This window comes from Poecile atricapillus, chromosome 3, assembly GCF_030490865.1.
Source record: "Poecile atricapillus isolate bPoeAtr1 chromosome 3, bPoeAtr1.hap1, whole genome shotgun sequence".
Taxonomy (NCBI): domain Eukaryota; kingdom Metazoa; phylum Chordata; class Aves; order Passeriformes; family Paridae; genus Poecile; species Poecile atricapillus.
Window position 1 is genome coordinate 42332177 of NC_081251.1, and position 12556 is coordinate 42344732.

The 12556-nt window shown below is 33.1% G+C and overlaps 1 protein-coding gene across 1 annotated transcript in view; it reads left to right on the forward strand.

Moving 5' to 3' along the window:
• GRIK2 (glutamate ionotropic receptor kainate type subunit 2) overlaps positions 1-12556 on the forward strand; it is a 307573-nt gene that overhangs the window by 157690 nt on the left and 137327 nt on the right. The window lies entirely within an intron of this gene.

The window sequence follows — 12556 nt, forward strand, 5'->3', positions numbered from 1 at the left end:
ATTCAAAATGTGCTTTCTCAGTTGGTCATGCCAGTTGAATTCAGTCTCAGAAACATTTTTGTAAGTTTAACAATCATGTCATTGTTTCTTTCCACATTTATTTGGGTGAATTGCTTGATAGCATTTTCTCTATAGGCATGAGGTCAAAGATTGAGATGAAACATATTCTGCACATCACTGTCATTTTAAATACAAGAGAAGACTGTAGTTAATTCAAGTGGAACCTCTTAATGATCTCAAAAACTGCATGAATAGCTTGAAAAAATATTTGCTTATCTTGTTTTAATTTGCTTTAAGATTTCAGCAGATGGGCAGAACATGTGCTAATCAAAACATTCATATTTACTAGGAGGGTTGTTCTTCATGCTTTTCTAGTAAATGATAATCTGGTATTGGTGTTGCAACAGATGTTGATTATGCCTGGCTTCACACTTTTAAGAAGAATGCGTGGGAGTATTATAATTATGGTATCTTTAAATGTGTGTATTTATCATACCTAGTACACACACATAGAAAGTAAACTTATATTGCTGGACTCTCTGTCCACCTCTATAAATGGGCATTTTTACACATGAATAAGTGCATAGGCCTGTTCAACTATTATATTTGATGCTTGTTAGGTAGCATCCTCATCTGGAACTCATATTCCATGATTGAGGCAAATATTGTGGAAGTATTTATTCAGAAGCAAATATAAATCACATTTTTATACACTTATTCAGCCTTAAAACATTCTTAAGAAAACACTAGTATGGCCTCCTAAGTTTTACACTAAGACAATCTTGAATTTAAATGCATTTGAACGAATTACAGAAGTAAGGTGTGTGAAAGGTGTAAGGTGTATCTTTTGTCTTGATAACAGGGAATGAAACAGGTATTCTTTTTCCCATAAATAATATACAACTAAACATAGATTAAAATTTATCTTTATTTATTTCTTTTTATTCTATTCAAATTATTTTTACTTAGGAGTCAGAAAAGTTTAGAGACTGTGTTAGTACACATGAAAGAGGTAGTCCAACTTTCTGATCTGGACCATAACTTTTACTAGTCACTCTCAATTTCTCACTTGTTAAAATTTTTGCTTTAAATTTTTCTCTGGCTTTATCAATTCTTACTTTATAATCTATTTGAATGCATGCAATTTATTTATACACCTGTGCCCTTTATTTACATTCATGTTATTAGTGCACTTTACTAGCAAGCAACACTTCAGACCTCAAAAGTGAGACGCAAGAATTTAGTGAAGAACTACAGATAGACAGTTACCACATTGGGTGTTTCCATATGATTAGTACTTGACATGATCCTTTAGCTTTCAAGTCTTTCTCTTCCCTTAGAGAATATTATTAAATTGCCAAAAGGTTTTCTTTCCTATAAAGTAATTGAATAAACTCGATTTATTTATTTTTGAAAGATGAAATGATCCTATATTTTTCAACTAGAATTTCTAATTGAAATAGACTACAGAATAAAGATGGTTTATAAAGTTTCCATAGCACTTAAAACTGTTGAAAAATGTTTTTAGAAGTTATTTTTATCTGTGTTTTGTTTTATCTGCCAGTCAGTTAAGTTCAGAGAGAAAGGTCACTATGCTGTAGTATATATATTTGTAATATACATATGCATATATACGTATGTAATATGTAATATGCATAATCCAAGAATAAATGAAATAGATAATTTTGGTATATTATATATGTAGAAAGGAAAATGCACCATTTATATAAAGATTAAAAGTGCTAAATAAAATCTAAGATTTGAATAAACTGTTTAAATCAGTACTTAGTCACTTTGCATAAGTGCTAGGGCTCAAAAGTCTAAATGAAATAAAGATAATGTTATCTGAGTTGATCTCAGCATATCATGTCAGTCTAAGGATTTAAATTTTATGGTATAAACAGAGACTGAAGTGTTTACATCAGGCTCTGTCTGTTTTCAATCTGCTATCCCATAGTTTGCTCGTGATTCTTCTTTCCTTGACTGTTTTACTTAGCGTTCACATCTGTATTCTTATATCAGTCTCCAAGCAATAAGTGGCTTCTTCTTGAATTTGTGGTAAATTCTGACAGTGAATATTAGTGCAATGATTCCTTCCCTTTGACAGCTGACAACAAATTCTTCTTGGGAAAAAGATATTGGTCTCTAGAGTAGCAAAAGTAAGACAAATATTAGCTAGGACAGCAAATACAGATGACATTTCTCTATGAAAAAATTTTGAATTGAATTTTTCCTCTTAAGTGCTCAGATTTCTTTGCCATGATTTTTCATTGAGTATTTTACCCTCTTCTCAGGTTAGTTCAAGATATGAGTGTTACATATTTGAGAGAGGAGGAGCTAAGTTCCAGGTATCTCCATTCTTTACAGATGAATTCTTCATAAAAAGAGTATTCCTACTGACTTGCTGCCTTTGGTTCAAAAACTTTATGAAAGGACAGATTTATTGAATAGGTTTTGAACCAAATCATAAATTCTGGAGAATTTCAGGTTGTTCTTAAGTGCTAGAAGTTGTCACGTCACTGTATTATATTGCATGAGATGTATAGTTTAAGCATGTAAGTCATATTCAAATATAGATAGCGCAGACAGCTAGAATGAACATATGTAATTTCATTTTTAGAAAATAAGATATTGTACTTTACAGATCCAAAATTACTTAAAAAAGAACAATGTTCCTCTTCTCATGATCATTAAATGGGTTCAACAACAACATCTGTGGACTATCAGTGCTCTTTAAAGCGCCATGTCTGCTACATGGCTTCCTCACTTTAATAGTGGAACTAATTAAAGCTGTTCTAATTACTATTCTGTAACTGCATCTCAAGTGTCATATGACAAAAATTTCGCTCATGCTAAAGGTTTTCTATATATGTTAAGTTTTATTTCTGATGCTTTGGGAAAGTGATGTTTTAAGGGGTAATAGACCATAAACAACACAGTGCTTTGGCAAATCTGCAGCTGGGCTATTGTTGCTTGAACCAGCAACTCTGGTGAATATAGATAGACAGTAAGCTGAATGACTACTGATTTCCACTAACCCTGTCTTAATAGCAGTTTTCTAGTATCTTGGCATTTTATTTTATTTTTACTTACTCTCCTAAAAAAATAAGACATAATTCACTTTTTCCTGTTCTCTCTTTAAAATAAAATAAAAAAGTATAATAAAATAAATGCTGCTGTTGTATTTCATTTTTATTTTCCTTATCTGTTTGTATTTTCGGCTTTTTATGTTTTGTTTATAATTTATCTCTTTCCCCATTTTTCTGTTTAGCTATTTGAAAGCCATCTCTTTTGAGTGCATTTTTATCTTTGGTATTTATTTATTTACCTTGCAGATTAAGCATTGATATTCTGTGCTGAAGCTCTCTTCTCTGACTTTCCAGTAATCATTATTAGTTACATTTCTTAAGCTATGTTGGAATACTAGCACAACCATCTCTTTAAATAAAGCTACTAATTTGCATTATTTAATATTTAAAAATATATTCCAATTTCTTCCAGTTATGCTGTGTTATGATATATCCATGAACTCTTTAGTTGTTAAGTGTCTATAGCATACCTTTCATGTGTGTTTTTACTGTTTTAAATATTCATATTGGCTTCCAGTTTTTATTGTTTGCATGTTTCTTTCCTCATCAAAGTAGCATTTCATTTCTGTGTGAAACATGTCCTGGGGTCATAGGATAATTTCTTATGATAATTTGTAATATGCCACAAAATATCACTTGTCCTTTTAGTGCTTTTCAGTCTAATTGTTAATTCATTAATCCACAACTTCAAATTCTCTGACCTTTTATTTCCAAAGTAATTTGTCCCAAGCTGAATAAGCATCAGTGTGTCCCTGACAAGCAAGTAGTCATATCTCTACTGTTGCTTGAAATCCTGTTTTTCACTTAAATCAAAGGTATATATTCATAGACTCACAAAACCTCTCATCAAATATTTTTCATGTCTGAATTTATCAGTGTAATTCACTCAAATATGCCATACTATGCACTTCCTGTTCCTTTTTTATTTCTTTGTTTCAAAGTAAAAGATCAAAGAGATGGTCTTCTATGAGACAATACAATTTAATTTCAAAACAACAGCTTAACATTCATCTCTATGCTCACAAGATGACAGTTTTCATGCTACTTTGTCACAATCTAATAAAGGTTATGTATGATATTCCATGGAAAAATGTGCAAACAGATTCTAACTCAGCAAAAGTTATGTATAAATTGAACTTCAGGTAGAGATGCATAAACCTACAAAAAGTTCCAGAGAAATGGAAGAAAATCAGTAATCTAACATGCCAAAGAAATCCTAATCCAGAAGTTTAGATCAAGTTTGCAAAACTGTGTATTAATTCATCAAGGAACATATATGTGCATATATGAATTCTCTATTAAACTGTTAATGATTTCAAGTACAGGACAGATGAAGATGTAGTTTCCAATATAACAGCAGTTGTAGGTGAACAATTTGTTCTCCAAAGAACAAGGAACTTCCAGACAGTCTGCATTTAGTAAAGCAAGACCCAGTAGAATTTCTAATATTACCGTAAGGCATAGAGAATAATAAAGTATATAATTTTTTCCTAAAGGGTTATAAATGTTAATTTATTATTTCTTTAGATAATCATGTCCTATGTTTTCCAAAGAAACTAGATGAAAAATTTTAACTAGATTTGGAGCAATGTCACACCAAAGGTGGCAGAGGACTTTATCAGTAGGGTCTTTTAAATGCTCTGAGATGTGTGGATTTTTTTCTGGAAATCTCTACTCCAGGGATAGTTTACTTGAAATTTCTTAATAGTAAGAGTAAGTGAGTGTTGCTTTCTTGTTTGTTTAGCTGCAATATGCCTATGTATTGCTCTTTTACAGTTAGGGTATGATGGACATCTCTGGCTAATGCACTTGGGTTTATAAAATGATGTTTTCTGTTACAGAGAAATATTGTACAGTGAATAGTTGTAATTAACTTTCACTGTGCTGCCAGCAAAGTAGAGCATAACCAATAAAGGCAGTGGCATTAAGTTTTTCAAATGAAACTCCAAACAATAATGCTTTAGCTCAAGCATCATCTATGCTTTCAGTAATGGTTAGGAACAGATTGGATCCAGGATTAGGGCTGTATTCATAAAAGTATTAAATTTTTCATATCCTCATACCTTTATCTGATCTCTTACTTTTGTTGCTATAATGATAGTAAAGAATGGTAGAAAATAACACTGGGATTTTTGTTTCTATGTGTGTGCCTGCTGAAGTGAAGTGCAAGAGAAAAATAGAATTCTCTAATAGCAGAGTTAATTTCCATTGGGGTTTATCCCTTTTATTAGGGATTATTAATAATGCTGCAATTTGTCTTTTACTCATCTCCAAAGAATTTCAACATATCTCAAAGTGAACATTTCATGGAAGATAGGGAGGAGAAACTGTGGAAACCTTGTCAATTTTCTTGGAAACACCATTCTGGTAAAAGAGTTTCAGGATGTGTTCGTGGGAGGTGTGTCTCTGGGAATGATGACCATAACATGTAATCCATACAGTTTGGGGAACTGGACAATATCAAGTCTGATCTGTTGTTCTCAGGGCATTGAAAATAATTCAGTTGTTTAAGCAAATTATACAAATATCAAATAGAGTTAAAAAAAAAAGACAGTGGGTGCAACATTATATAAGTCCAAAATACGTGAAATGAAGCTGTGTGTATCTTAGGAAGAAAATCATGTTACTTTATCTCCATATATTGAAATTGATCTGAACAGTCAATTTTTAGTTTGCAATTTCCTGACATCTGAGGGCCCAAATATGAGGGCAAATAATGTGTGGTAAATTCCAAAGATAAGTAACATTTCTTCCTGGGAAAGTATATTAGTATGAAACAAATACATATACACACATACACATGCATGCCGATGAGTGCTTGTAAAGATTGAATGTATATTATTATGTAAATATACACATGCCCTATGGGGCAGGGTACTCATAAAATGCCGGAAGAAACTGTGAAAAAGTGTACATACCTCTTAGAGTTTTTTCACTCAGGATATTGGATAAAAAAATGACATACTGAGATTTTTTTTATTTCTAAAAGCCATCTAATGTAACACAAATTATTAAAAGTTTCCTTTTAAGTTTATAAAGGCAAGTTTCAAAAAAAAAGTATTAAACTTGAAGGAAGTTTTTTTACTTCTTTTTCTGCTTTAGAAATGTATACTGTAATCCGTTACTGGAAGATTCATTATAGAATGGAAAATAGATCATTACTAAAAAAACATTTGTATTTTGCTAGTTTGTTTTTTTTTTAATGTGGATCAGTATTATAAAGAGTGCTACACTTATTCTAAAACAAGTGTCTTGGCAAAAATGTATCAAAAGTCATTATTGACATTCATGGCAAATAATTTTCTTTATTAGTATTTAAACTTCATTTTTCTGGACGGAAAAATAATTGAGCTATTTCAAATATCATGTGCAGCATTCAGCCCTGTCAGTCCCTGTCTTATGATCTTCAAGTTAGGTTTAAAGTGATCCTTCTGTCCCTCAAAAGGTCTACTGAAATATTGTAATACGTCATAATTCCAAAATGTAAAAGCAAAAAACTAGGGTAAAATCTACACTTATATTATTGCTACAGTGTAATAACAAAGAAAAGACAGTTCAATTAGGAAAAGCTACCACAGAAACAAGTCTTTTTCTTTAAGAAAAGACTGCTCTTTTCTGGAGTAATCCCATTGCTATTAAGGTTTTGCTGAAGGAGCAGTAGAAGCTTAGTTATTTGAGCAGTTTCTAGTTGTCTTCATAATTGTAAAAAGGATTTTGTCTTTTTTATCTATTACTTGTAGCTTAACGTGGGGATATTGTAATATTGTTGGGAACCAGGAGACTGTATGCCAAACCTAATTTCATTAGCTGCAAACTTTGTCTGCTGCCAGAATAGAAATAAAACTGCAATTTTGGTACAGAGATGAGTTAAAATAATTGGAAAGAGAAATTACTTACACTACAGAAGTAAAGAATTGTTGAAATCAAAAACTGACCCTAGATATTGCCTCATCCAAATCACTGATCAAAGCATGGTCAGCTACAGCAGGTTGCCAAGGGCATGTTCTATTGACTTTTGACTGTTCCTAGGGACTGACTTCTTAACTTCTTTGGGCAACTTGCTGCAGTGTTTGAATATTCCTAAAATAAAAAGTTGGGGTTTATATATTTAAGTCAATTTTCCTGCATTTCATTTTCTGCCTGTTAGCTCTTTCAATAGGCACCACTGAGAAGATTCTGGATCCATCCTCTTTGCTTCCCCTTTCCCTTCAGTTATTTGTATTCATTCAGCAGATCTCACTGTGCCTTCTCCAAGCTAACTGGTCACAGCTCTCCCAAATCTGTCCTCTTACGGCAGGTACTACAACATTTTAGTACTCTCCATAGCTCTTTGCTGCATTCATTGCAGTATGTCCCTGTTTGTCTTGTACCACCTTAGGTCAGGACCCATCAATCCACCTGTCCACTTGTCTCAAGTGCTGAGTAGACATCAAGGATTACCAATGTAATAATTTAGTAAAGATCAAGTAATTGTGGATGATTTGGGCTGGAAGGAACCTTAAAGACCATCAAGTTCCAAACCTTCTGTCAATGGCAGGGAATCTTCCACTAGACCAGGTTACTCAGAGCCTCATCCAACCTAGCTCAGAACACCTCCATGGATGGGGAGTCCACAGCTTCTCTGGGCAACTTGTTCCAGTGCCTCACCACCCTCATAGTAAAGAATTTCTGCCTAATATATAATCCTCACCTACCTTCCTTCATCTCCCTTGTAAGAGTTCCTCTCCAGGCTTCTTGTAGGCCCCCTTGGTGTACTGGAAGGTTCTGTAAGGTCTCTCCAAAGTCTCTTCTTCCCCAGTCTGAACAGCCCCGCTCTCTCAGCCTGTCTCCATAAGAGAGCTGCTTCAGCTCTGGAAACAATTTACTGGCTCTCCACTCGACTTGTTCCAACAGGCCCTTTTTGTGCTGGGGTCCCCAGAGCTGGATGAAGTTCTCCAGCTTGTGTACTCACAAGAGCAGAGTAGAGGGGAAGAATCATCTCACTCTCCTGCTGGTCACACTTCTACAAGTGCAGCTCAGGATGCAGTTGGCCTTATGGGTTACCTTCAAGCACCTATTGCTGGGTCACATTGAGATTTCAGTCCACAAACTCCTCCAAAGCCCTTCTCATCAGGGCTAGTCATGATTCACTTGCTTCCCAGCCTGCACTTGTGCTTGAGATTGCCCTGACCAAGGGGCAGGACCTTACACTTGACCTTGTTGAACTTCATGAGGTATTAGTAACGCAGATAACGTTACTTAAATCCCCATTGACTTTCTAACTGGGCAATAGTTAGACTTGAATTTGTCTGCATCTTCTTGTCTTGGAGATCAATTTTTTTTCTTGTTACACAGTGTGTTCTTATTCATTATGCATTTGTACTCCTCTGTTTGCCCTCGTCTTCTAGAATGAAGCAAAACTTCCCTTAAATAAGGAATAAATTATAACAGTAATGGCATTTTAAACTGTTTCAAAGATTTCATCTTATAAATATCAGAAATGTTTTAACTCAGCCACCACAGATTTCAGCCTTAGGATTTATGTTTTGTTTTCATTAAAGCTGATTGTTAATAAGTTTTTCTGGTATCATTACTACTTAAATAATGCCTAGAGCCTGGATAAGCTTTTTTCAATTTAAATAATTGTAAGAAGTTTTTCAAATGAACTAGATTATATATACACTCTGCAGAACAGAACTAAATAAGGATCTAGTGCATAGATACTGATGATATTTTTCTTCATTAGATTTGACAATGTTTCTGAAATATAATCTTTGCTATATTGACCATTTTTAATAATTGTGAGACATGTAAAACATTGTACTATATAAGGTTTTGTGAATATTCACAATATAAAACCACTTCTGCTTTTAATTTAGTATTTGATAGACTTTTCTAAAAGGACTTTTTTGTTATTGTTTATAACAATTATCAATTTTAGTTAAGTATAAGACTCTGGAATCTAATGATTAATTGAGAATTCCAGAGTCTGGATTGTGATGTCTGCATGAAAATGCAGGTGAAAGAAATGAGTGCACAAGAGGTTGATTTTGTCCATATTAATATATTTTATTCCATTAATTAATTAAGCTGATGAAATTAAAGATTTAAAAAAAATTTAATTGAGTATTGTTGATCAATAAGAGGTGGTATATCCTGCTGTGATCTACTTCCATCCAAAAGATATGCAAAAATGTTATTAATCATTTTGATTCCATTGTGAAAAATTGCAGATGACAAAGTAATACAGAAAAATGGGATTAAGTCAAATTTGACACAAGTCAAACTTTATTGTGTGATGAAATGAGTTCATTGAAACAATTTGATAAAACCCCATCCATTTGAGAACAGAAATTATGTAAAAATTGAAATATTTTGGATTTTTTTTGTCCTGAGTGCACTGACTGAAATTCTAGGTGACAGCTGGTTAGAAACTGGGAAAAACTGCCATATTTCCAGGAAGTTGCAGTAAATCTGGAAAGTATAACAATAAAAATGTTAGCTAAAAAAAGGAATCACTGTTACCTGTGTACTTTATTTCAATAAGGTATATATCAGCAAGGTGTCTAATAATTTTAATATTTGGTAAACATCTCTCGTACAAAAAAACTATGTTAAAAAGAGTGTGTAAAACAGCAAAGAACTAAAGCATTTTAATGTAACTACTCTTATTTTAGGGTTTTTTTTTCCTCAATGGGGGAATTTCCCTTTCCTGAATTCTGAGCCACAGTATCACAGTCTAGTAAATGTCTTTGACATTTTCCTCTTTCTGGGGGTATTTGAATACCACTCTTATAACAATTAGAAGAAACGTTTGTACAAAACTCCTGAAATGAAGTGATAAGAGGGTTTTTTTACTGTTAAGATGAATAGTCACTCATCTTCCTGCTACATATAGTTTCATGGCCTACTGCCTCTAGTCCTTTTAAGTACAATTTGTTTACCTGTTGATTAGACTGAAGTTGGTGAAAAATAATTTAGTGAAAGCATATTATAAATCAGATGGAAGTGATATCTATTTTTAATGAGTACTCAAAATACATCTATTCAGCTATTGAATCTTATCCATGCTGGCATAGGCAAATGAGAACTGACTAGCATAACCCTGAAGAAGAGGAAATAATGTAAATTAACTAATTAGAGAGTTCCTTCTGGTTTAGTACTATCATTTTTCCTTGACCAAACATTTATGTAATAGCAAAGAATGAAACAGAAAACAATACCAAAAGTCAGTTCTAGACAATGCTATATTGATCAAAACATATGCTTTATCTTATTTAAAAGCCACTGAAGGAAGGATTCCATGCATTCTACACATTTCATTTTTGTCTAGTTGAATTAATATAGAAAGTTATTTCTATGGTAGTGGATTGAATGCAAAGATTTTCTCTACAAAACCGTTTGCTGTTAAAAGAAAATAAAAATCTACCTCTAAGTAAATGATCTTGTTCATTTCTAGATCAGGATCCTGGCTAATGGGAGAGTAAATGAAAAAAAATTAGTTACCAATGCTATTCAAGACTTTGCCAAGAAAAGAATTAGCCATGCTGTCAAAAGAAGGTGTAAAGAAATGAAACCACTGTGTAATATTACTGTCAATGAAATGAATCTGAGTAAATCACGTCTTCCAGCGACTTTTTGTTGCTGAACAAATACCGAGAAACATCTCAACAGTTGCAAATACATGTCTTAGGTGAGCCAGTGTTTATTGAAACTCTCATCATATGTCACTTATGTTAAAGTACTTTATTACACTAATAAAATAGTAACTGCTACTGTTCTATCTCTATGAGATATTGTTAGAAATTACGTTTAAATTATACCAGTTAGGGTCCCAGAAATAAGAAGTTATGACATCTAAATTCAGCTATCAAATCTGGATCTTTAATTTTTTTTTTTACTTTATGGTATGTTACTCATATTTAGCAAAGGCAATAATTTCTAGTAGGAGTTTTCCAGGATCTGTGAGGAGGTTATCAAGAAGCTTCATCTGGGCTTTTCACAGAAGAGCCTGGCAGGAAGACTAAAGGCAACAAGCATAAGCTGAAAACCTCCGAGGGTGGAAATTGCATAACAGCCTCCTTCACTGTTTGTCTGTAGAAACTTTTCCACTATGTGGATAGACAAGCAGTAAACCGGCTTATCCAGAAATGTCATGTAGTCACCTTCCTTGGAGGTTTCAACACTGACTAGGTGAAGTGCAGAGCAAACTGGTCTCATCCATGTAGATGCTTTGAACAGAAAATTGCACTAGAGACATCCTGATCTCTCCCCGCTTCAGTTGTACTATGAGCCTATGAAAGGTAGGAGAGTAACAATTTCTGTCAAAGTAATATAAGTGGCTAGTTAAAATAAAAATAGCAATAAAGCCCTAATAAGTTCCTAGTGGTTTCAAAGGAAATTAAGATCTTGCGACAAGACCAAAAATTTCCTGTGGGGTATAAAATTTTCTATAATGTAGCAGCATGAACAAGGTAGTTTAGGATACAATGTAAGCTTAAAAGCAAATTACAGATCTTATCTTTTCAAATAAGTGGCAGGGAAATGTACTTCTGTGAATAGGAAAAATGCATAAGGTCTTTGTGCATTAAGAGTGTGTTAGACAGGTTTAAAGAATTGAAGCTGTGCTTCAGCCTTCCTCTTTTATCTTGGGGATGCATTTTCTCCAAAGTGAACATAACTGAAATTCAACTTAGGTTAACAGTCTCAGAAATTCGGGGTGGCTGAAGAAGCTTGCATATTGATTTAAGATCTTAAGCTGAGGAAACAGTGGATTTAAAAAAAAAGCTTTATGAAATGTTTCTTTTGAAAATAGGCAATTCCTTTATTTTCAAGAATAATTACAGGCAATAAGTGCATTTCTTCCTGTAGAGAAGTAAAATTACTTAAGTGTCTTTTCAGTGTAAGTTTTGTGTATATTATACAATTACTATATGATTGTACTGACTGACTGAATAAACAACTGAGAATCGATAGTGTATGATTCCCTTTGCATTTTTAGTATAAACATTAATGGTTGCTAAATCAATGCAAAACGTGAGGGACAAAACTCTTACCAGATGACTCAATTTACATTGGCTAAAAACCAAAATTATTATGGTGTAATACGGTGTAATTGTAGGGTCTAATAAAAAATAGCTCTTAGCCATTTCATTGTTTCTGTGTCTAGATTGTATTTAAATTCTTCAATATTTTGAACAAAATAGGTGAGACAAAAGCTTTTAAGAAAATTGTCAGCAAAAGAAAATTCAATCCATGTTTATTTTTCCTTTCCCTAGTGCTATTAGTAGAAGCTATGAAATCCTTTTAAAATTCTATTTCCCCCAAATTATTGTGATTGTTTCTCCAGGTTTTATAGAGTTAATTTTCACAGAAAAAGGACCAATTTCTGCAAATAGCAACTTTCTGTGCATGCTATGGCCATACGTTACTCAGCATTAATGTGGAGATTTCTTGCTGAAGTTATTTGTAGCTGCAAGCATAGATTG